Source organism: Canis aureus, chromosome 33 (assembly GCF_053574225.1).
Source record: "Canis aureus isolate CA01 chromosome 33, VMU_Caureus_v.1.0, whole genome shotgun sequence".
In the NCBI taxonomy this organism is placed as follows: Eukaryota; Metazoa; Chordata; class Mammalia; order Carnivora; family Canidae; genus Canis; species Canis aureus.
In genome coordinates, this window is record NC_135643.1 from 40,199,178 (window position 1) to 40,224,552 (window position 25,375).

The window sequence follows — 25,375 nt, forward strand, 5'->3', positions numbered from 1 at the left end:
ACATCTTCTTTATCCATTCATCTTTCGTTGGACACCGAGGCTCCTTCCACAGTTTGGCTATCGTGGCCATTGCTGCTAGAAACATCGGGGTGCAGGTGTCCCAGCGTTTCATTGCATTTGTATCTTTGGGGTAAATCCCCAACAGTGCAATTGCTGGGTCGTAGGGCAGGTATATTTTTAACTGTTTGAGGAACCTCCACACAGTTTTCCACAGTGGCTGCACCAGTTCACATTCCCACCAACAGTGTAAGAGGGTTCCCTTTTCTCCACATCCTCTCCAACATTTGTGGTTTCCTGCCTTGTTAATTTTTCCCATTCTCACTGGTGTGAGGTGGTATCTCATTGTGGTTTTGATTTGTATTTCCCTGATGGCAAGTGATGCAGAGCATTTTCTCATGTGCATGTTGGCCATGTCTATGTCTTCTTCTGTGAGATTTCTGTTCATGTCTTTTGCCCATTTCATGATTGGCTTGTTTGTTTCTTTGGTGTTGATTTTAATAAGTTCTTTATAGATCTTGGAAACTAGCCCTTTATCTGATATGTCATTTGCAAATATCTTCTCCCATTCTGTAGGTTGTCTTTGAGTTTTGTTGACTGTATCCTTTGCTGTGCAAAAGCTTCTTATCTTGATGAAGTCCCAATAGTTCATTTTTGCTTTTGTTTCTTTTGCCTTCGTGGATGTATCTTGCAAGAAGTTACTATGGCCGAGTTCAAAAAGGGTGTTGCCTGTGTTCTTCTCTAGGATTTTGATGGAATCTTGTCTCACATTTAGATCTTTCATCCATTTTGAGTTTATCTTTGTGTATGGTGAAAGAGAGTGGTCTAGTTTCATTCTTCTGCATGTGGATGTCCAATTTTCCCAGCACCATTTATTGAAGAGACTGTCTTTCTTCCAATGGATAGTCTTTCCTCCTTTATCGAATATTAGTTGCCCATAAAGTTCAGGGTCCACTTCTGGATTCTCTATTCTGTTCCACTGATCTATGTGTCTGTTTTTGTGCCAGTACCACACTGTCTTGATGACCACAGCTTTGTAGTACAACCTGAAATCTGGCATTGTGATGCCCCCAGATATGGTTTTCTTTTTTAAAATTCCCCTGGCTATTCGGGGTCTTTTCTGATTCCACACAAATCTTAAAATAATTTGTTCTAACTCTCTGAAGAAAGTCCATGGTATTTTGATAGGGATTGCATTAAACGTGTATATTGCCCTGGGTAACATTGACATTTTCACAATATTAATTCTGCCAATCCATGAGCATGGAATATTTTTCCATCTCTTTGTGTCTTCCTCAATTTCTTTCAGAAGTGTTCTATAGTTTTGAGGGTATAGATCCTTTACATCTTTGGTGAGGTTTATTCCTAGGTATCTTATGCTTTTGGGTGCAATTGTAAATGGGATTGACTCCTTAATTTCTCTTTCTTCAGTCTCATTGTTAGTGTATAGAAATGCCACTGACTTCTGGGCATTGATTTTGTATCCTGCCACGCTACCGAATTGCTGTATGAGTTCTAGCAATCTTGGGGTGGAGACTTTTGGGTTTTCTATGTAGAGTATCATGTCATCGGCGAAGAGGGAGAGTTTGACTTCTTCTTTGCCAATTTGAATGCCTTTAATGTCTTTTTGTTGTCTGATTGCTGAGGCTAGGACTTCCAGTACTATGTTGAATAGCAGTGGTGAGAGTGGACATCCCTGTCTTGTTCCTGATCTTAGGGGAAAGGCTCCCAGTGCTTCCCCATTGAGAATGATATTTGCTGTGGGCTTTTCATAGATGGCTTTTAAGATGTCGAGGAATGTTCCCTCTATCCCTACACTCTGAAGAGTTTTGATCAGGAATGGATGCTGTATTTTGTCAAATGCTTTCTCTGCATCCAATGAGAGCATCATATGGTTCTTGGTTTTTCTCTTGCTGATATGATGAATCACATTGATTGTTTTACGGGTGTTGAACCAGCCTTGTGTCCCAGGGATAAATCCTACTTGGTCATGGTGAATAATTTTCTTAATGTACTGTTGGATCCTATTGGCCAGTATCTTGTTGAGAATTTTTGCATCCATGTTCATCAGGGATATTGGTCTGTAATTCTCCTTTTTGGCGGGGTCTTTGTCTGGCTTTGGAATTAAGGTGATGCTGGCTTCATAGAACGAATTTGGAAGTACTCCATCTCTTTCTATCTTTCCAAACAGCTTTAGGAGAATAGGTATGATTTCTTCTTTAAACGTTTGATAAAATTCTCCTGGGAAGCCATCTGGCCCTGGACTCTTGTGTCTTGGGAGGTTTTTGATGACTGCTTCAATTTCCTCCCTGGTTATTGGCCTGTTCAGGTTTTCTATTTCTTCCTGTTCCAGTTTTGGTAGTTTGTGGCTTTCCAGGAATGCGTCCATTTCTTCTAGATTGCCTAATTTATTGGCGTATAGCTGTTCATAATATGTTTTTAAAATCGTTTGTATTTCCTTGGTGTTGGTAGTGATCTCTCCTTTCTCATTCATGATTTTATTAATTTGAGTCTTCTCTCTCTTCTTTTTAATAAGGCTGGCTAATGGTTTATCTATCTTATTAATTCTTTCAAAGAACCAACTCCTGGTTCTGTTGATCTGTTCCACAGTTCTTCTGGTCTCGATTTCGTTGAGTTCTGCTCGAATCTTTATTAGCTCCCTTCTTCTCTTGGGTGTAGGATCTATTTGCTGTTTTTTCTCTAGCTCCTTTATGTGTAAGGTTAGCTTTTGTATTTGAGTTCTTTCCAGTTTTTGAATGGATGCTTGTATTGCGATGTATTTCCCCCTTAGGACTGCTTTTGCTGCATCCCAAAGATTTTGAACGGTTGTATCTTCATTCTCATTAGTTTCCATGAATCTTTTTAATTCTTCCTTAATTTCCTGGTTGACCCTTTTATCTTTTAGCAGGATGGTCCTTAACCTCCATGTGTTTGAGGTCCTTTAAACTTCTTGTTGTGATTTAGTTCTAATTTCAAGGCATTATGGTCCGAGAATATGCAGGGGACAATCCCAATCTTTTGGTATCGGTTCAGACCCGATTTGTGACCCAATATGTGGTCTATTCTGGAGAAAGTTCCATGTGCGCTTGAGAAGAATGTGTATTCAGTTGAGTTTGGATGTAAAGTTCTGTAGATATCTGTGAAATCCATCTGGTCCAGTGTATCATTTAAAGCTCTCGTTTCTTTGGAGATGTTTTGCTTAGAAGACCTATCGAGTATAGAAAGAGCTAGATTGAAGTCACCAAGTATAAGTGTATTATTATCTAAGTATTTCTTCACTTTGGTTAATAATTGATTTATATATTTGGCAGCTCCCACATTCGGAGCATATATATTGAGGATTGTTAAGTCCTCTTGTTGAATAGATCCTTTAAGTATGATATAGTGTCCCTCTTCATCTCTCACTACAGTCTTTGGGGTAAATTTTAGTTTATCTGATATAAGGATGGCTACCCCTGCTTTCTTTTGAGGACCATTCGAATGGTAAATGGTTCTCCAACCTTTTATTTTCAGGCTGTAGGTGTCCTTCTGTCTAAAATGAGTCTCTTGTAGACAGCAAATAGATGGGTCCTGCTTTTTTATCCAGTCTGAAACCCTGGGCCTTTTGATGGGGTCATTAAGCCCGTTCACATTCAGAGTTACTATTGAGAGATATGAGTTTAGTGTCATCATGATATCTATTCAGTCTTTGTTTTTGTGGACTGTTCCACTGAACTTCTTCTTAAAGGGGAATTTTAAGAGGCCCCCTTAAAATTTCTTGCAGAGCTGGTTTGGAGGTCACATATTCTTTTAGTTGCTGCCTGTCTTGGAAGCTCTTTATCTCTCCTTCCATTTTGAATGAGAGCCTTGCTGGATAAAGTATTCTTGGTTGCATGTTCTTCTCATTTAGGACCCTGAATATATCCTGCCAGCCGTTTCTGGCCTGCCAGGTCTCTGTGGAGAGGTCTGCTGTTACCCTAATACTCCTCCCCATAAAAGTCAGGGATTTCTTGTCTCTTGCTGCTTTAAGGATCTTCTCCTTATCTTTGGAATTTGCAAGCTTCACAATTAAATGTCGAGGTGTTGAACGGTTTTTATTGATTTTAGGGGGGGATCTCTCTATTTCCTGGATCTGAATGCTTGTTTCCCTTCCCAGATTAGGAAAGTTTTCAGCTAGAATTTGTTCAAATACATATTCTGGCCCTCTGTCCCTTTCGGCGCCCTCGGGAACCCCAATTAAACGTAGGTTTTTCTTCCTCAGGCTGTCGTTTATTTCCCTTAATCTATCTTCATGGTCTTTTAATTGTTTGTCTCTTTTTTCCTCAGTTTCCCTCTTTGCTGTCAACTTGTCTTCTAGGTCACTCACTCGTTCTTCCACCTCGTTAACCCTCGTCGTTAGGACTTCTAGTTTGGATTGCATCTCATTCAATTGGTTTTTAATTTCTGCCTGATTAGCTCTAAATTCTGCAGTCATGAAGTCTCTTGAGTCCTTTATACTTTTATCTAGAGCCACCAGTAGCTGTATAATAGTGCTTCTGAATTGGCTTTCTGACATTGAATTGTAATCCAGATTTTGTAACTCTGTGGGAGAGAGGACTGTTTCTGATTCTTTCTTTTGAGGTGAGGTTTTCCTTCTAGTCATTTTGCTCAGTGCAGAGTGGCCAAAAGCAAGTTGTATTGGGAAAAAGAGAAAAAGAGAGGAGAGAAAGAAGGAAAGAAAAGAGAAAGAGAAAAAAAAAGGGAAGAAAAAGAAAAAAAAAACGAAAAAAAAAAAGAAGAAAAAGAGAAAGAAAAAGAAAGGAGAAAAAAAGGGGGTGGGGGAAGGAAACAAATCAAAAAGCAAAACAAAACAAAAACAAAAACAAAAACAAAAACAAACAAACAAAAAAAGAACCACCGGGGAGTATCTTCTGATTCTGTGTTCTTTAAGTCCCTTGGCTTCTCCTGGAAGTTGTCAGTCTAGCTGGTGTTCTGGGGGAGGGGCCTGTTGTGCTGATTTTCAGGTGTTAGCAGTTGGGGGAGCTGCTGTGCCCCTGCCTGGTGCAGGGCTCCGTGGGGGTTGTTTACCCCGTGAGGCCGCAGGAGGAACAGCCCCAGTGGCGGGGCAGCTCTGGAAACCTGGATTCAGCTCAGGCAGGAACTCCGTCTGCAGGGCCTGGAGGCTCCGGGGCGGGGCCGCTGCTCTGCTCAGCTGGGGCAGGAGCGTCCTTGCTGTCCTGGGCCCTCCCCGCCTCTGCCTGTCCCGGGGGAGGCGGGATCCTGGGCTGTGTCCCGGCGCCCTGTGCTCCGGAGCCTGCGCTGGTGGATTCGCGCTCCCGGGCCGCACAACTCCCTCCGCGGAGCTGCGGCCCGAGCCCCTCCGAGCTGCTCCTGGAACCGCGCAGCCCCCTCCGCACGGAGCCTCTTCTTCTGCCCGAGCCCCTCCGAGCTGCTCCCGGGGCCCCGCAGCCCCTCCGCGGAGCCGCCCCCGAGCCCCTTCAGCTGCTCCAGGTCCCGCCGGGTCCCGCCGTGTGCGCTGCAGCCCTTAGGGAGCTCGGCGCACTCTCCTGGGCGCGCAGTTGCTCTGTTACTGTCCCCGGGAGCCCGAGGGCCTCCTCGCCCTCCTGGTCTTGCTCCAACTCCCCACGAGCCCCTTTCCGCCCGGGAAGGTCGGTGCAGCTCCTGCGTCTCCGGGACGGGGCTCTCCTGTCCTGGGGACACTCGCCCCGGCCTCAGCCCGGCTCCTCGCGGGGCCCCTCCCCCTTGGAGGCCTTTGTTCCTTTATTTCTTTTTCCCCGTCTTCCTACCTTGATAGATGCGCGAACTCTTCTCACTGTAGCATTCCAGCTGGTCTCTCTTTGAATCTCAGGCCGAATTCATAGATTTTCAGGATAATTTGAAGGTTTTCTAGGTAGTTTGGTGGAGACAGGTGATTTGGAGACCCTACTCCTCCGCCATCTTGCTCCTCCCCCGGTGATTCTCGTTACCACATGGACATCATGTGGACCTGGTGGCTGCAGTGTTTCTAGCTTCTCATATGCCTCGTGAATCTGGTCCCCACGAGGGCCTCACCGGGACCTGGTGAGTGTGTTTGCCACCTGCACCTCACCTGGACCTGGAGATTCTGGTCTGCACCTGAGACTACCTGGATCTGGTGACTGTGGTCCCCACCTGGGCTTCACCTGGATTTGGGGACTCCGGTCCCCATCTGGGCCTCACCTGGCCCTGTTGACCATGGTCCTCAACTGGGCAAAATTGGGACCCGGTGACTCTGTTCCACAACTGGACCTCACCTGGACCAGATGACTCTGGTCCCCCTCTGGATGTCACCGTGCCCTAGTGACTGTGAACCCCACTTTGGCCTGACTTGGACCTGCTGACCCTGGTTGCCACCTGCGCCTGACCTCGAACTGTTGACTCTGGTTCTTTCAAGGGCCTCCCCTGGACCTGGTGATCCTGGTCCCCACCTGGGCCTCACCTGGACGTGGTGACTCTTGTCACCACCGGGGACTCACCTGGACCTGCTTACTGTGTTCCACACCTGGGTCTCAATTAGACGTGTTGACCATGGTCCCCAAGCCGGCCTCACATGGACCTGTTGCCTCTGATCCCCACCGGGGACTCACGTGTACCTGGTAACTCTGGTCCTTACCTGGGCCTCATCTGGACCTAGTGACTCTGGTCCCCTTCCTGGGCTTCACCTCGATCTGGTGACTCTGGTCCCCACCGGGACTTCACGTGGATCTGGTGACTCTGGTCCCCACATGGACCTCTCCTGGACCTGGTGACTCTTTCCAACATGGACCTCACCTGGATCTGGTGACTCTGGTCCTCAGTTTGGCCTGCCCTGGACCTGGTGTCTCTCGTCCCCACTTTGACCTAACTCAGAATGCTGAATCTTGCCAAACCGAGGACGCACCCAAACCTGGTGACACTTGTACCCAACTATGCCTCAATTCGACCTGATGAATCTGGTCCTCACGTGGGCCTCACATGGACCTGGGACTCAGCTGGATAGAGTGGCTCTGGTTCCCACAATGGCCTCACCTGATACTGGTGACTGGGTTCTTTTTCTATGGCTCACCAGGACCTAGTGATTCTGTTCCCCATCTGAGCCTGCATGGCCCTAGTGACTCTGGTCCTCACCCAGGCATCATTGGGACCCGGATAATCTATTCCACACCTGGGCCTCACTTTGACCAGGGACCTCTGACCCATTCTGGGCCTCAAACTAAACTGGTTACTCTGGTTCCCCCTATGGGCCTCACCCTTACCTGGTGACACTGGACACCCCTTGGGCTTCACGTAGGCCTGGTGTATCTGTTCCTTATCTGGTCCGCACCTGGATCTGGTGACTGTTCGCCACCTGGGCATCACCTGGACTTGGTGAATCATGTTGCCCCCTGCGCCTCACCTGGACCTTGTGACTGTGGTCTCACCTGGACCGCACCTGGATCTGGTGTCTCTGGTTCCCATATGGGGCTCTCCTTGACCTGGTTCCTGTGGTGCCCTTGACCTCTCCTGGAACACAATGACTCTGATCCATATTTGGGCCTCTCCTGGACCTGTTGACTCTGGTCCTTACCTGGGCATCATTGGGACCTGGATACTCTCTTATATACCTGGGCCTCACCTGGACCTGGTGACTGTGGTCCAACCTGGGCCTCACCTGGACGAGGTGACTGGTTCCCACAGGGACCTCACCTGGACCTGGTGACTCAGGTCCTCTTATGGGCATCATGGGACCTGGTTTCCCAGTTCCACAACGTGGCCTCACCTTGACCTAGTGATTCTCGTCCCGCTCTGGCCCTCACCCTGACGTGGTGACTCTGGTCCTCACCTGGATATCACCAGAACCGGTGACTCTGGTTCCCCTCTGGGACACACCCTGAGCTGGGGACACCGGTCCACAACTGGGCCTCAATAGGACCTGGTGAATCTCCTCCTCACTTAGGCCTTGTCTATACCTTGTGACGCTTTTCCCACCTGGCATCAATGGGACATGGTTACTCTGTTCCTCACCTGGGCCTCACCTGGACATGATAACTTTGCTCCACACTTTGGCCACAGCTGGTCCTGATGACTCTGGTCCCACCACCTAGGCCTTCTTCTGGACCTGGAGACTGGTCCCCACCTGGGGCACACCTGGACCTGGTGACTCTCGTTCCCACATGATCCACACCTGGACCTGGTGCCTGTGGTGTTCTTGTAGACTCACATTTACCTGGTGACTCCGGTCCCCACTAGGGCCTCACCTGGATCTGGTGACTCTGGCCTGCAGGTTGGCCTCACCTGGACTTAGTGAGTGTGTTTGCCACCTGTGTCTCACCCATACCTGGTGACTCAGGTCTCCACGTGTGCCTACTGGACCTGGTGAATCTGGTCCTTACCTGGTCTTCTCCCAGACCCGGGGACTCTGGTCACCACCTCGGCCTCACCTGGACCTGGTGAATCTGGTCCCCATCTGGGCCTCACCCGGTCCTGGTGACTTTGTTCCGCACCTGGACCTGATTGCTGTGGACTCTTTCTTGGACTCACCTGGAACTGGTGACTCTGATCCTATCTGCGCGTCACCCAGACCTGGTGACTCTGGTCCTCTCCTGGGCATCATTGGTGTCTGGTTACTCTGTTCCACACCTGAGCCTCACCTGGATGATGACTCTGGAACCTCTCTGGGCCTCACCCTGACCTGGTGACTCTGGTCCCCATTAGGATGTAACCTGGACCAGGTGATTCTGGTACCCCTCTAGGCCTCAACCAGATCTGGTGACTCTGGTTTTCAACTTGACCTCACCTGGACCTAGTGAATATGCTCCATCTGGGCTTCATTTGGACCTGGTGACTGTCGTCCCTACCTGGGCATCATCGGAACTTGGTTCCACTGCATGGCCTGTGGGCTGACCTCACCTGCACCTGGTAACTCTAGTCCCTACCTGGGCATCATCGGGACATATTTCCTCTGCATGGCGTTCAGGTTATCCTCACCTGGACCTGGTGACTCTCGTTCCCACATGAACCACACCAGGACCTGGTGACTGTGTTGTTCTTGTAGAATCACTTTTAACTGGTGACTTCAGTCCCCACTAGGGCCTCACGTGAATCGGGTGACTTGGCCTGCAGGTTGGCCTCACATGGACCTGGTTAGTGGGGATGCCACTTGGGCCTCACCCATACCTGGTGACTCAGGTCTCCACGTGGGCTTCTTGGACCTGGTGAATCTCGTCCTTACCTGGTCCTCTCCCAGACACGGGGACTCTGGTCACCACCTGGGCCTCACCTGGACCTGGTGAATCCGGTCCCCATCTGGGCCTCACTCAGTCCTGGTGACTTTGTTCCCCACCTTGACCTAATTGCTGTGGACTCTTTCATTTCCTCACCTGGACCTGGTGACTCTGATCCTATCTGCGTGTCACCCAGACCTGGTCACTCTGGTCCTCACCTGGGCATCATTGGTACCTGGTGACTCTGTTCCACAGCTGAGCCTCACCTGGACATGAGGCTCTGGACTCTCGAACCACTCTGGGCCTCACCCTGACCTGGTGACTCTGGTCCCTATCTGGATGTCACCTGGACCAGGGGATTCTGGTACTCCTCTGGACCTCAACCAGTTCTGGTGACTCTGGTCCTCAACTGGGCCTCACCTGGACCTAGTGAATATGCTCCATCTGGGCGTCATTTGGAACTGGTGACTCTGGTCCCTACGTGGGCATCATCGGCAGATTGATCCACTGCATGGCCTGCAGGTTGGCCTCAGCTGGACCTAGTAACTCTGGTCCCTACCTGGGCATCATCGGGACTCGCTTCCTCTGCATGGCCTGCAGGTTGGGCTCACCTGGACCTGGTGAGTGGGGTTGCCACCTGGGGCTCACCCATACCTGGTGACACAGGAGCCCACATGGGCCTCACTTGGACCTGGTGAATCTGGTCCTTACCTGGTCCTCACCCGGAACTCGTAACTCTGGTCACCACCTGGCTTCACCTGGACCTGGTGAATCTGGTCATCATCTGGGCCTCACCCAGTCCTGGTGACTTTGTTCCCCACCTGTACCTGATTGCTGTGGACTCCTTCTTGACCTCACCTGGAACTGGTGACTCTGATCCTAACTGGGCCTCACCCAGATCTGGTGAATCTGGTCCTCACCTGTGGACAATTATGACCTGGATACTCTGTTCCACACCTGAGACTCACCTGGACATGATGACTCTGGATCCCCTCTGGGCCTCACCCTGACATGGTGACTCTGGTCCCCACCTGGATGTCACCTAGACCAGGTGAATCTGGTACCCGTTAGGACTCAACTACACCTGGTGACACTGGTCCTCAACTGGGCCTCACCGGGACCTAGTGAACATGCTCCCGACCTGCGCCACATCTGGACCTGGTGACTCTGATTCTACCTGGGTATCATCGGGACATGGTTACTCTATTCCCCACTGGGACTGACCTGATCCTGGTAACTCTGGTCCTGACTTTGGCGTCTTCTGTAACAGGTGACTCTGCCTCCACCTGGGTCTCACCTGTAACTGGTGACTCTGATCCTAAGCATGGCCTCACCTGACCTGGTCTCTGTGGTTCCCATCGGGACCTAACCTGGACCTCATGTCTCTGGTCACACCTGGGCCTCACCAGGATCTTGTGTCTCTGTACCCACCTGGGTAGCATCAGGATATGGTTACACTGTTCACTAACATTGACCCAGCCGGACCTATTAACTCTGGTCTTCACCTGGGCCACACCTGGTCATGGTGACACTGGTTCCCACCTGGGTCTCATGTGGACATGGTGAATCGGATCCCCACCTGGTCCTCACCTGTAACAGGTGATATTCGTTTCCACATGGACATCATCTGGACCTGGTGGCTGCAGTGTTTCTAGGTTCTCATGTACTTCGAGACTCTGGTCCCCACCAGGGCCTCACCGGGACCTGGTGAGTGTCGTTGCCACCTACACCTCACCTGGACCTGGTGATTCTGGTCTGCACCTGAGACTACCCTGGACCTGGTGATCCTGGTCCCCACCTGGGCCTCACCGGACGTGGTGACTCTTGTCACCACCACGGACTCTCCTTGACCTGATTACTGTGTTCCACACCTGGGACTCAAGTAGACCTGTTAACCATGGTCCCCAAGCCGGCCTCACATGGACCTGTTGCCTCTGATCCCCACCGGGGCCTCACGTGTACGTGGTAACTCTAGTCCCCACCTGGGCTTCACCTGGAACTGCTGGCTCTGGTCCCCACCTGGATTTCACCTGGAAGTGGTGACTCTGGTCCACACCTGGACCTCTCCTGGACCTATTGACTCTCTTTCCAACATGGAACTCTCTTGGATCTGGTGACTCTGATCCTCATTTGGGCCTCACATGGACCTCGTGTCTCTCGTACCCACTTTGATCTAACTCAGAACTGCTGAATCTTGCCCCACCTAGGCCGCACCCAGACCTTGTGACTCTTGTCCCCAGCTATGCCTCAATTCGACCTGATGAATCTGGTCCTCCCGTGGGCCTCACATGGACCTGGGACTCAGCTGGATAGAGTGGCTCTGGTTCCCACAAGGCGCTCACCTGATACTGGTGACTGTGTTGTTATTCTATGCCTCACCAGGACCTAGTGATTCTGTTCCCCATCTGGGCCTGCATGGACCTAGTGACTCTGGTTCTCACCCAGGCATCATTGGGACCTGGATACTCTATTCCACACCTGGGCCTCACTTTGACCAGGGACCTCTGGTCCCATTCTGGGCCTCAAACTAAACTGGTTACTCTGGTTCCCCCTCTGGGCCTCACCCTTAGCTGGTGACTCTGGTCACCCCTTGGGCTTCACTTGGCCCTGGTGAATCTGGTCTTTAGCTGGTCCTCACCTGGATCTGGTGACTGGTCGCGGCCTGGGTCTCACCTGGACTTGGTGAATCCTGTTGCCACCTGTGCCTCAACTGGACCTTGTGACTGTGGCCCACCTGAACCTCACCTGGATCTCGTGGCTCTGGTTCCCATATGGGGCTCTCCTGGACCTGGGTCCTGTGGTCTTCTTCTGGCCTCACCTGGAACACAATGACTCTGATCCATACTTGGGCCTCTCCTGGACCTGTTGGCTCTGGTCCTTACCTGGGCATCATTGGGAGCTGGATACTCTCTTACATACCTGGGCCTCACCTGGACCTGGTGACTGTGGTCCCACATGGGCCACATCTGGACGAAGTGACTGGTTCCCACAGGGACCTCACCTGGACCTGGTGACTCAGGTCCTCATATGGGCATCATGTGACCAGGTTTCTCATTTCCACATCGGGGCCTCACCTGGACCAATGATTCTGGTCCCCCTCTGGGCCTCATCCTGATGTGGTGACTCTGGTCCCCGCCTGGATATCACCAGAACCGGGTGACTCTGGTCCCCCTCTGAGATCAGCCGGAGCTGGGGACACTAGTCCTCAGCTGGGACTCAACAGGACCTGGTGAATCTACTCCTCACTTAGTCCTCGTCTGGACCTTGTGACTCTTTTCCCACCTGGCATCAATGGGACATGGTTACTCTGTTCCCCGCCTGGGCCTCACCTGGACATGATAAATTTGCTCCACACTTTGGCCTCAACTGGTCCTGATGACTCTGGTCCCCGCACCTAGGCCTCAATCTGGACCTGGTGACTGTGGTCCCCAACTGGGTCTCACCTGGACTTTGTGACTCTCGTTCCCACATGAACCACACCTGGACCTGGTGACTGTGGTGTTCTTGTAGACTCACATTTACCTGGTGACTCTGGTACCCACTAGGGCCTCACTTGGATCTGGTGACTCTGGCCTGCAGGTTGGCCTCACCTGGACCTGGTGAGTGGGGTTGCCACCTAAGCCTCACCCATAATTGGTGACTCAGGTCCCCACGTGGGCCTCTTCTACCTCGTTAATCTGGTCCTTACCTCGTCCTCTCCTAGACCCGGGGACTCTGGTCATCACCTGGGCATCACCTGGACCTGGTGAATCTGGTCCCCATCTGGGCCTCACCCAGTCCTGGTGACTTTGTTCCCCACCTGGACCTGATTGCTGTGGACTCCTTCCTGGCCTCACCTGGAACAGGTGACTCTGATCCTATCTGCGCGTCACCCAGACCTGGTGTATCTGGTCCTCAACTGGGCATCTTTGGTACCTGGTGACTCTGTTCCACACCTGAGCCTCACTTGGACATGATGTCTCTGGAACTTCTCTTGGCCTCACCCTGACCTGGTGACTCTGGTTCCCATCTGGATGTCACCTGGACCCGATGATTTTGGTACCCCTCTAGGCCTCAACCAGATCTGGTGACTCTGGTCCTCAAGTGGGCCTCACCTGGACCTAGTGAATATGCTCCATCTGGGCTTCATTTGGACCTGGTGACTCTGGTCCCTACCTGGGCATCATCGTGACATGTTCCACTGCATGGCCTGCAGGTTGGCCTCACCTGGACCTGGTAATTCTAGTCCCTACCTGGGCATCATCGGGACATGGTTCCTCTGCATGGCCTGCAGGTGGGCCTCACCTGACCTGATGAGTGGCGTCACCTTGGCCTCACACATGCCTGGTGACACAGGTCCCCACGTGGGCCTCACTTGGGCCTGGTCAATCTGGTCCTTATCTGATCCTCAACCGGAACTCCTAACTCGGGTCACCACCTGGGAATCACATGAACCTGGTTAGTCTGGTCCCCATCTGGTACTCATCCAGTCCTGGTGACTTTGTCACCCCACCTGGAACTGATTGCTGTGGATTCCTTCTTGACCTCACCTGGAACTGGTGACTCTGATCCTAACTGGGCCTCACACAGATCTGGTGACTCTGGTCCTCACCTATGGACCATTATGAACTTGATACTCTGTTCCACACCTGAGCTTCACCTGGACATGATGACTCTGGATCCCCTCTGGGCCTCACCCTGACATGATGACTCTGGTCCCCATCCGGATGTCACCTAAACTAGGTGAATCTGGTATCCCTCTAGGCCTCAACTTGACCTGGTGACTCTGGTCCTGAACTGGGCCTCACGGGGACCTAGTGATCATGCTCCCCACCTGCGCCCCATCTGGACCTGGTGACTCTGGTTCTACCTGGATATCATCGGGACATGGTTACTCTATTGCCCACTCGGACTGACCTGACCCTGGTAACTCTGGTCCGGATTTTGGCCTCTTCTGTACCAAGTGACTCTGGCTCCACCTGGGCCTCACCTGTAACTGGTGACTCTGATCCTAAACATGGCCTCACCTGGTCTGGTGACTGTGGTTCCCATCGGGACCTCACCTGGACCTCATGTATCTGGTTCCACCTGGGCCTCACCAGGACCTGGTGTCTCTGGGACCCACCTGGGTAGCATCAGGATATGGTTACACTGTACACTAACAGTGACCCAGCCGGACCTATCAAATCTGGTATTCACCTGGGCCACTCCTGGACATGGTGACACTGGTTCCCCCAGTCTCACCTGGACATGGTGAGTCGGAACCCCACCTGGGCCTCACCTGTAACTGGTGATTTTCGTTCCCACATGGACAACATGTGGACCTGGTGGCTGCAGTGTTTCTAGCTCCTCATGTACCTCGTGACTCTGGTCCACACCAGGCCCTCACCGGGACATGGTGAGTGTCTTTGCCACCTGCACCTCACCTGGACCTGGTGATTCTGGACTGCACCTGAGACAAACCTGGAGCTGGTGACTGTGGTCGCCAACTTGGCTTCACCTGGATTGGGGACATCAGTCCCCATCTGGGCCTCACCTGGCCCTGTTGAACATGGTCCTCAACTGGGCAAAATTGGGACCCAGAGACTGTGTTCCACAACTGGACCTCACCTGGACCAGGTGACTCTGGTCCCCTTCTGGGTCTCAACATGCCCTAGTGAATGTGAACCCCACTTTGGCCTGACTTGGACCTGCTGACCCTGGTTGCCACCTGCGCCTGACCTCGAACTGTTGACTCTGAATCTTTCAAGGGCCTCCCCTGTACCTGGTGATCCTGGTCCCCACTTAGGCCTCACCTGGACGTGATGACTCTTGTCACCACCGAGGACTCACCTGGACCTGGTTACTGTGTTCCACACCGGGGCCTCAAGTAGACCTGTTGACCATGGTCCGAAGCTGGCCTCACATGGACCTGTTGTCTCTGATCCCCGCCGGGGAATCACGTGTACCTGGTAACTCTGGTCCTCACCTGGGCCTCATCTGGACCTAGTGACTCTGTGCCCACCTGGGCTTCACCTGGATCTGGTGACTCTGGTCCCCACCTGGACTTCACCTGGATCTGGTGACTCTGGTCCCCACCTGGACTTCTCCTGGACCTGGTGACTCTCTTTCCAACATGGACCTCACCTGGATCTGGTGACTCTGGTACTCATTTTGGCCTCTCATGGACCTGGTTTCTCTCGTCCCCACTTTGACCTAACTCAGAATTGCTGAATCTTGCCCCACCTAGGCCGCACCCAGACCTGGTGACTCTTGTCCCCAGCTATGCCTCAATTCGCCCTGATGAATCTGGTCCTCACGTGGGCCTCACATGGACCTGGGACTCAGCTGGATAGAGTGGCTCTGGTTCCCTCAAGGGGCTCACCTGATACTGCTGACTGTGGTCTTATTCTATGCCTCAACAGGACCTAGTGATTCTGTTCCCCATCTGGGCCTGCATGGCCCTAGTGACTCTGGTCCTCACCCAGGCATCATTGGGACGTGGATACTCTATTCCACTCCTGGGCCTCACTTTGACCAGGGACCTCTGGTCCCATTCTGGGACTCAAACTAAAGTGGTTACTCTGGTTCCCCCTCTGGGCCTCACCCTTACCTGGTGACTCTGGTCACCCATTGGGCTTCAATTGGTCCTGGTGATTCTGGTCCTTAGCTGGTCCTCACCTGGATCTGGTGACTGGTCGCCACCTGGGTCTCACCTGGACTTGGTGAATCCTGTTGCCACCTGCGCCTCACCTGGACCTTGTGACTGTGGTCCCACCTGGACCTCACCTGAATCTGGTTGCTCTGGTTCCCATATGGGGTTCTCCTGAACCTGGTCCATGTTGTCTCCATCTGGCCTCACCTCAATGACCTCAATGACTCTGATACATATTTGGGCCTCTATGGGACCTGATGACGCTGGTCCTTACCTGGGCATCACTGGGACCTGGATACTCTCTTATATACCTGGGCCTCACCTGGACCTGGTGACTGTGGTCCCACCTGGGCCTCACCTGGACGAGGTGACGGGTTCCCACATGGACCTCACCTGGACCTGGTGACTCAGGTCCTCATATGGGCATCATGGGACCTGGTTTCTCAGTTCCACATCGGGGCCTCACCTGGACCCAGTGATTCTCGTCCCCCTCTGGGCCTCACCCTGACGTGGTGACTCTGGTCACCCCTGGATATCACCAGAACCGGGTGACTCTGGTCCCCCTCTGGGACTCTCCCGGAGCTGGGGACACTGGTCCTCAACTGGGCCTCAACAGGACCTGGTAAATCTACTCCTCACTTAGGCCTCGTCTGGACCTTGTGACTCTTTTCCCACCTGGCATCAATGCGACATGGTTACTCTGTTCCCCACCTGAGCCTCACCTGGACATGATAACTTTGCTCCACACTTTCGCCTCAAATGGTCCTGATGAATCTGGTCCCCCCACCTAGGCCTCAATCTGGACCTGGTGACTGTGGTCCCCACCTGGGTCTCACCTGGACCTGGTGACTCTCGTTCCCACATGAACCACACCTGGACCTGGTGACTGTGGTGTTCTTGGAGACTCACATTTACCTGGTGACTCCGGTCTCCACTAGGGCCTCACCTGGATCTGGTGACTCTGGCCTGCAGGCTGGCCTCACCTGACCTGGTGAGTGGGGTTGCCACCAGGACCTCACCCATACCTGGTGACTCTGTACCCACGTGGGCCTCTTGGACCTGTTGAATCTGGTCCTTACCTGGTCCTCTCCCAGACCCGGGGACTCTGGTCACCACCTGGGCCTCACCTGGACCTGGTGAATCTGATCCCCATCTGGGCCTCACCCAGTCCTGCTGGCTTTGTTCGCCACCTGGACCTGATTGTTGTGGTCTCCTTCTTGGCCTCACCTGGAACTGGTGGCTCTGATCGTATCTGCACGTCACCCAGATCTGGTGACTCTGGTCCTCACCTGGGCATCATTGGTACCTGGTGACTCTGTTCCACACCTGAGCCTCAACTGGACATGATGACTCTGGAACATCTCTGGGCCTCACCCTGACCTGGTGACTCTGGACCCATCTGGATGTCACCTGCACCAGGTGATTCTGGTACCCCTCTAGGCCTCAACCACATCTGGTGACTCTGGTTCTCAACTGGGCCTCACCTGGACCTAGTGAATATGCTCCATCTGGGCCTCATTTGGACCTGTTGCTTCTGAATCCCACCGGGGCCTCACGTGTACCTTGTAACTCTGGTCCTCACCTGGGCCTCATCTGGACCTAGAGACTCTGGTCCTCACCTGGGCTTCACCTGGATCTGGAGACTCTGGTCCCCATCTGGACTTCACCTGCATCTGGTGACTCTGGTCCCCATCTGGAACTCTCCTGGACTTGGTGTCTCTCTTGCCCACTTTGACCTAACTCAGAACTGCTGAATCTTGCCCACCTATTACGCACCCAGACCTGGTGTCTCTTGTCCCTAGCTATTCCTCAATTCGACCTGATGAATCTGGTCCTCACGTGGGCCTCACATGGACCTGCGACTCAGCTGGAGAGAGTGGCTCTGGTTCCCACAAGGGACTCACCTGATACTGCTGACTGTGGTCTTATTCTGTGCCTCACCAGGACCTAGTGATTCTGTTCCCCATCTGGGCCTGCATGGCCTTAGTGACTCTGGTCCTTACTCAGGCATCATTGGGACCTGGATACTCTATTCCACACCTAGGCCTCACTCATACCTGGTGACAAAGGCCCCACTTGGGCCTCATTTGGACCCGGTGAATCTGGTCCTTACCTGGTCCTCACCCGGAACTGCTAACTCTGGTCACCACCTGGGAATCACCTGGGTCTGGTGAATCTGGTCCCCATCTGGGCCTCACCCAGGCTTGGTTTCTTTGCTCCCCACGTGGACCTGATTGTCGTGGACTCCTACTTGGCCTCACCTGGAACTGCTGACTCTGATCCTAACTGGGCCTCACCCAGATCTGGTGACTCTGGTCCTCACCTGTGGACCATTATGACCTGGATACTCTGTTCCACACGTGAGCCTCACCTGGACATGAACTCTGGATCCCCTCTGGTCCTCACCCTGACATGGTGAGTCTGGTCCCAATTTGGATGCCACCTAGACCAGGGGATTCTGGTACCCCTTTAGGCCTCAACTTGACCTGGTGACTCTGGTCCTCAACTGGGCCTCACCGGGACCTAGTGATTATGCTCCCCACCTGCGCCTCATCTGGACCTGGCGACTCTGTTTCTACCTGGGAATCATTGGGACATGGTTACTCTATTCCCCAATAGGACTGCCCTGATCCTTGTAACTCTGGTCCTGACTTTGGCCTCTTCTATACCAGGTGACTCTGGCTCCACCTGGGCCTCACCTGTAACTGGTGACTCTGATTCTAAGCATGGCCTCACGTGACATGGTGACTGTGGTTCCCATCGGGACCTCAACTGAACCTCAGGTCTCTGGTCCCATCTCGGGGTCACCAGGAACTGGTGTCTCTGGTACCCACCTGGGTAGCATCAGGATATGGTAACTCTGTTCACTAAATGTGACCCAGCCGGACCTATTAACTCTGGTCTTCACCTGGGCCACACCTGGACATGGTGACACTGGTTCCCACCTGGGTCTCACCTGGATATGGTGAGTCGGATTCCCACCTGGTCCTCACCTGTAACTGGTGATTCTCGTTCCCACATGGAGATCATGTGGACCTGTTGGATGCAGGGTTTCTAGCTTCTTTTTTTTTAAATTTTTATCATTTATGATAGTCACAGAGGGAGAGAGAGGCAGAGACACAGGCAGAGGCAGACGCAGGCTCCAGGCACAGGGAGCCCGACGTGGGATTCGATACCGGGTATCCAGGATTGCGCCCTGGGCGAAAGGCAGGCGCAAAACCGCTGCGCCACCCAGGGATCCCATGTGTTTCTAGCTTCTCATGTACCTCCTGACTCTGGTCCCCACCAGGGCCTCAACGGGACCTGGTGAGTTTGGTTGCCACCTGCAGCACACATGGAACTGGTGATTCTGGTCGGACCTGAGACTACCCTGGATCTGGTGACTGTGGTCCCCACCAGGGCTTCACCTGGATTTGGGGACTCCAATCCCCATCTGGGCCTCACCTGGCCCTGTTGACCATGGTCCTCAACTGGGCAAAATTGGGACCCGGTGACTGTGTTCCACAACTGGACCTCACCTGCACCAGGTGACTGGTCCCCCTCTGGGACTCACCGTGCCCTAGTGACTGTGAACCCCACTTTGACCTGACTTGGACCTGCAGACCCTTGTTGCCACCTGCGGCTGACCTCGAACTGTTGACTCTGGTTCTTTCAAGGGCCTCCCCTTACCTGGTGATCCTGGCCCCACCTGGGCCTCACCTGGACGTGGTGACTCTTCTCAACACCGGGGACTCAACTGGACCTGCTAACTGTGTTCCACACCTGGGCCTCAAGTAGACCTGTTGACCATGGTCCCCAAGCCGGCCTCACATGGACCTGTTGCCTCTGATCCCCACCGGGGTCTCACGTGTACCTGGTAATCTGGTCCTCACCTGGGCCTCATCTGGACCTAGTCACTCTGGTCCTCACCTGGGCTTCAACTGGATTTGGTGACTCTGTCACCTCCTGGGAATCACCTGGGCCTGGTGAATCTGCTCCCCATCTGGGCCCAACCCAGTCCTGGTGACTTTGTTCCCCACCCGGACCTGATTGTTGTGGACTCCTTCTTGGCCTCACCGGGAAATGTTGATTCTGATCATAAGTGGGCCTCACCCAGATCTGGAGACTCTGTTCCTCACCTGTGGACCATTATGACCTGGATACTCTGTTCCACACCTAAGCCTCACATGGACATGATGACTCTGGATCCCCTCTGGGCCTCACCCTGACATGGTGACTCTGGTCCCCATCTGGATGTCACCTAGACCAGGTGATTCTGGTACGCTTATAGGGCTCAACCAGATCTGGTGACTCTGCTCCTCAACTGGGCCTCACCTAGAACTAGTGTATATGCTCCATCTGGGCCTCATTTGGACATGGTGATTCTGATCCTTACCTCGGCATTACCGGGACATGGTTCCACTGCATGGCCTGCAGGTGTGCCTCACCTGGACCTGATAACTCTAGACCACACCTGGGCATCTTCGGGACACGGTTCCTCGGCATGGCCTGCAGGTTGGCCTCACTTGGACCTAGTGAGTGGGGTTGTCACCTGAGACTCACCCATGCCTGGTGACACAGGTCCCAACGTGGGCCTCACATAGACCTGGTGAATCTGGTCCTTCCCTTGTCCTCACCCGGAACTGGTAACTCTGGTCATCACATGGGAATCACCTGGACATTGTGTTCTGGTCCCCATTGGGCCTCATCCAGTCCAGGTGACTTTGTACCCACCTGGACCTGATTGCTGTGTACTCCTTCTTGGCCCTCACCTGGAACTAGTGACTCTGAACCTAACTGGGTCTCACCCAGATCTGGTGACTCTGGTCCTCACCTGTGGACCATTATGACCTGGATACTCTGTTCCACACGTGAGCCTCACCTGGACATGATGCCTCTGGATCCCCTCTGGGCCTCAGCCTGACATGTTGACTCTGGTACCCATCTGGATGTCACCTAGACCAGGTGAATCTGGTACCCCTCTAGGCTTCAAGTAGACCTGGTGACTCTGGTCCTCAACTTGGGCTAACCGGGACCTAGTGAATATGCTCCCCACCTGCTCCTCATCTGGACCTGGTGACTCTGGTTCTAACTGGGCATCATCGGGACATGGTTACTCTATTCCACACTGGGACTGACCTGATCCTGGTAACTCTGGTCCTGACTTTGGCCTCTTCTGTACCAGGTGACTCTGGCTCCACCTGGGCCTCACCTGTAACTGGTGACTCTGATCCTAAGCATGGCCTCACCTGACTTGGTGACTGTGGTTCCCATCGGGACCTCACCTGGACCTCAGGTCTCTGGTCCCACATGGACCTCACCAGGACCTGGAGTCTCTGTTCCCCACCTGAGTAGCATCAGGATATGGTTACACTGTTCACTAACAGTGACCCACGCGCACCTATTAACTCTGGTCTTCACCTGGTCCACACCTGGACAGGGTGACACTGGTTCCCACCTGGGTCTCACCTGGACATGGTGAGTCGGATCCCCACCTGGTCCTCACCTGTAACTGGTGATTGTCGTTCCCACATGGACATCATGTGGACCTGGTGGCTGCAGTGTTTCTAGCTTCTCCTGTACCTCATGACTCTGGTCCCCACCAGGGCCTAACCAGGACCTGGTGAGTGTGGTTGCCACCTGCACCTCACCTGGACCTTGTGATTCTGGTCTGCACATGAGACTATCCTCGATCTGGTGACTGTGGTCTCCACCTGGGCTTCACCAGGATTTGGGGACTCCGGTCCCCATCTGGGCCTCACCTGGTCTTGTTGACCATGGTCCTCAACTGGGCAAAATTGGGACCCGGTGACTGTGTTCCACAATTGGACCTCACCTGGACCAGGTGACTCTGGTCTCCCTCTGGGTCTCACCGTGCCCTAGTGACTGTGAAACGAACTTTGTACTGACTTGGGCCTGCTGACCCTGGTTGCACCTGCGACTGACGTCGAACTGTTGACTCTGGTTCTTTCAAGGGCCTCCCCTGTACCTGGTGATCCTGGTCCCCACCTGGGCCTCACCTGGACGTGGTGACTCTTGTCACCACCGGGGACTCACCTGGACCTGGTTACTGTGTTCCACACCTGGGCCTCAAGTCGACATGTTGACCATGGTCCCCAAGCCGGCCTCACATGGACCTGTTGCCTCTGATGCCCACCGGGGCCTCACGTGTACCTGGTATCTCTGGTCCTCACCTGGGCCTCATCTGGACCTAGTGACTCTGCTCCCCACCTGGGCTTCACCTGGATCTGGTGACTCTGGTCCCCACCTGGGTGTCACCTGGAACTGGCGACACTGGTCCATACCTGAACCTCTCCTGGACCTGGTGACTCTCTTTCCAACTTGGACCTCACTTGCATCTGGTGACTCTGGTCCTCAGTTTGGCCTCACCTGGACCTGGTGTCTCTCGTCCCCACTTTGACCTAACTCAGAAATGCTGAATCTTGCCCCACATAGGCCGCACGCAGACCTGGTGACTCTTGTCCCCAGTTATGCCTCAATTCGACCTGATGAATCTGGTCCTCACGTGGGCCTCCATGGACCTGGGACTCAGCTGGATAGAGTGGCTCTGGTTCCCTCAAGGGGGTCACCTGATACTGCTGACTGTGGTGTTATTCTATGTCTCACCAGGACCTAGTGATTCTATTCCCCATCTGGGCCTGCATGGCCATAGTAACTCTGCTCCTCACCCAGGCATCATTGGGATCTGGATACTCTATTCCACACCTGGGCTTCACTTTCACCAGGGACCTAGGCTCCCATTCTGGGCCTAAAACTAAACTGGTTACTCTGGTTCCCCCTCTGGGTCTCACCCCTACCTGGTGACACTGGTCACCCCTTGGGCTTCACTTGGGCCTGGTGAGTCTTGTCCTTAGCTGGTCCGCACCTGGATCTGGTGATCGGTCGCCACCTGGGCCTCACCTGGACTTGGTGAATCCTGTTGCCACCTGCGCCTCTCCTGGACGTTGTGACTGTGGTCCCACCCTGACATCGCCTGGATCTGGTGGCTCTGGTTCCCTTATGGGGCTCTCCTGGACCTGGTTCCTGTGGTCTCCATCTGGCCTCACCTGGAACACAATGACTCTGATCCATATTTGGGCCTCTCCTGGACCTGTTGACTCTGGACCTTACCTGGGCATCATTGGGACCTGGATACTCTCTTATATACCTGGGCCTCACCTGGACTTTGTGACTATGGTCCCACCTGGGCCTCACCTGGTCGAGGTGACTGGTTACCACAGGGACCTCACCTGGACCTGGTGACTCAGGTCCTCATATGGGCATCATGGGACCTGGGTTCTCAGTTCCACATCGGGGCCTCACCTGGACCTAGTGATTCTCGTCCCCTCTGGGCCTCACCCTGACGTGGTGACTCTGGTCCCCACCTGGATATCACCAGAACCGGGTGACACTGGTCTCCCTCTGGGACTCACCCGGAGCTGGGGACACTGGTCCTCAACTTGGCCTCAACAGTTCCTGGTGAATCTACTCCTCACTAAGGCCTCGTCTGGACCTTGTGACTCTTTTCCCACCTGGCATCAATGGGACATGGTTACTCTTCCCCACCTGGGCCTCACATGGACATGATAACTTTGCTCCACACTTTGGCCTCAACTGGTCCTGATGACTCTGGTCCCCCCACCTAGGCCTCAATCTGGACCTGGTGACTGTGGTCCCCACCTGGGTCTCACCTGGACCTGGTGACTCTCGTTCCCACATGAACCACACCAGTTCCTGGTGACTGTGTTGTTCTTGTAGAATCACTTTTAACTGTTGACTCCAGTCCCCACTAGGGCCTCACGTGAATCGGGTGACTTGTCCTGCATGTTGGCCTCATATGGACCTGGTTAGTGTGGATGCCACTTGGGCCTCACCCATAGCTGGTGACTCAGGTCTCCACGTGGGCCTCTTGGACCTGGTGAATCTGGTCCTTACCTGGTCCTCTCCCAGACCCGGGGACTCTGGTCACCACCTGGGCCTCACCTGGACCTGGTGAATCCGGTCCCCATCTGGGCCTCACTCAGTCCTGGTGACTTTGTTCCCCAATTTGACCTGATTGCTGTGGACTCTTTCATGACCTCACCTGGACTTGGTGACTCTGATCCTATCTGCGTGTCACCCAGACCTGGTGACTCTGGTCCTCACCTGGGCATCATTGGTACCTGGTGACTCTGTTCCACACCTAGCCTCACCTGGACATGAGACTCTGGACTCTCGAACCACTCTGGGCCTAACCCTGAGCTGGTGACTCTGGTCTCCATCTCAATGTCACCTGGACCAGGTGATTCTGGTACCCCTCTCGGCCGCAACCAGATCTGGTGACTCTGGTCCTCAACTGGGCCTCACCTGGACCTAGTGAATATGCTCCATCTGGGCCTCATTTGGACCTGGTGTCTCTGGTCCCTACCTGGGCATCATCGTGACTGGTTCCACTGCAAGGCCTGCAGGTTGGCCTCACTTGGACCTGGTAACTCTGGTCTCTACCTGGGCATCATCGGGACATGGTTCCACACATGGCCTGCAGGTTGGCCTCACATGGACCTGGTAATTCTAGTCCCTACCTGGGCATCATTGGGACATGGTTCCTCTGCATGGCCTGCAGGTGGGCCTCACCTGGACCTGGTGAGTGGCGTTGTCACATTGGCCTCACACATGCCTTGTGACACAGGTCCCCACGTGGGCCTCACTTGGGCCTGCTGAATCTGGTCCTTACCTGGTCCTCACCTGGAACTCCTAACTCGGGTCACCACCTGGGAATCACATGAACCTGGTTAATCTGGTCCCCATCTGGTCCTCATCCAGTCCTGGTGACTTTGTCACCCCACCTGGAACTGATTGCTGTGGACTCCTTCTTGGCCTCACCTGGATCTGGTGACTCTGATCCTAACTGGGCCTCACCCAGATCTGGTGACTCTGGTCCTCACCTACGGACCACTATGACCTGGATACTCTGTTCCACTCCTGAGCCTCACCTGGACATGATGATTCTGGATCCCCTCTGGGCCTCACCCTGACATGATGACTCTGGTCCCCATCCGGATGTAACCTAGATTAGGTGAATCTGGTATCCCTCTAGGCCTCAACATGTCCTGGTGACTCTGGTCCTGAACTGGGCTTCACGGGGACCTATTGAACATGCTCCCAACCTGTGCCTCATCTGGACCTGGTGACTCTGGTTCTTACTGGGCATCATCGAGACATGGTTACTCTATTTCCCACTGGGACTGACATGATCCTGGTAACCCTGGTCCTGACTTTGGCCTCTTCTGTACCAGGTGACTCTGGCTCGACCTGGGCCTCACCTGTAACTGGTGACTCTGATCCTAAGCATGGCCTCACCTGACCTGGTGACTGTGGTTCCCATCGGGACCTCACCTGGACCTCATGTCTCTGGTCCCACCTGGGCCTACCAGGACCTGGCCCAGAGTCATCATGTCCAGGTGAGGCTGACATGGTGACTCTGGTCCCCATCAGGATGTCACCTAGACCAGGTGAATCTGGTACCCCTCTAGGCCTCAAGTAGACCTGGTGACTCTGGTCCGCAACTGGGCCTCACAGGGACCTAGTGAATATGCTGCCACCTGCGCCGATTCTGGACCTGGTGATA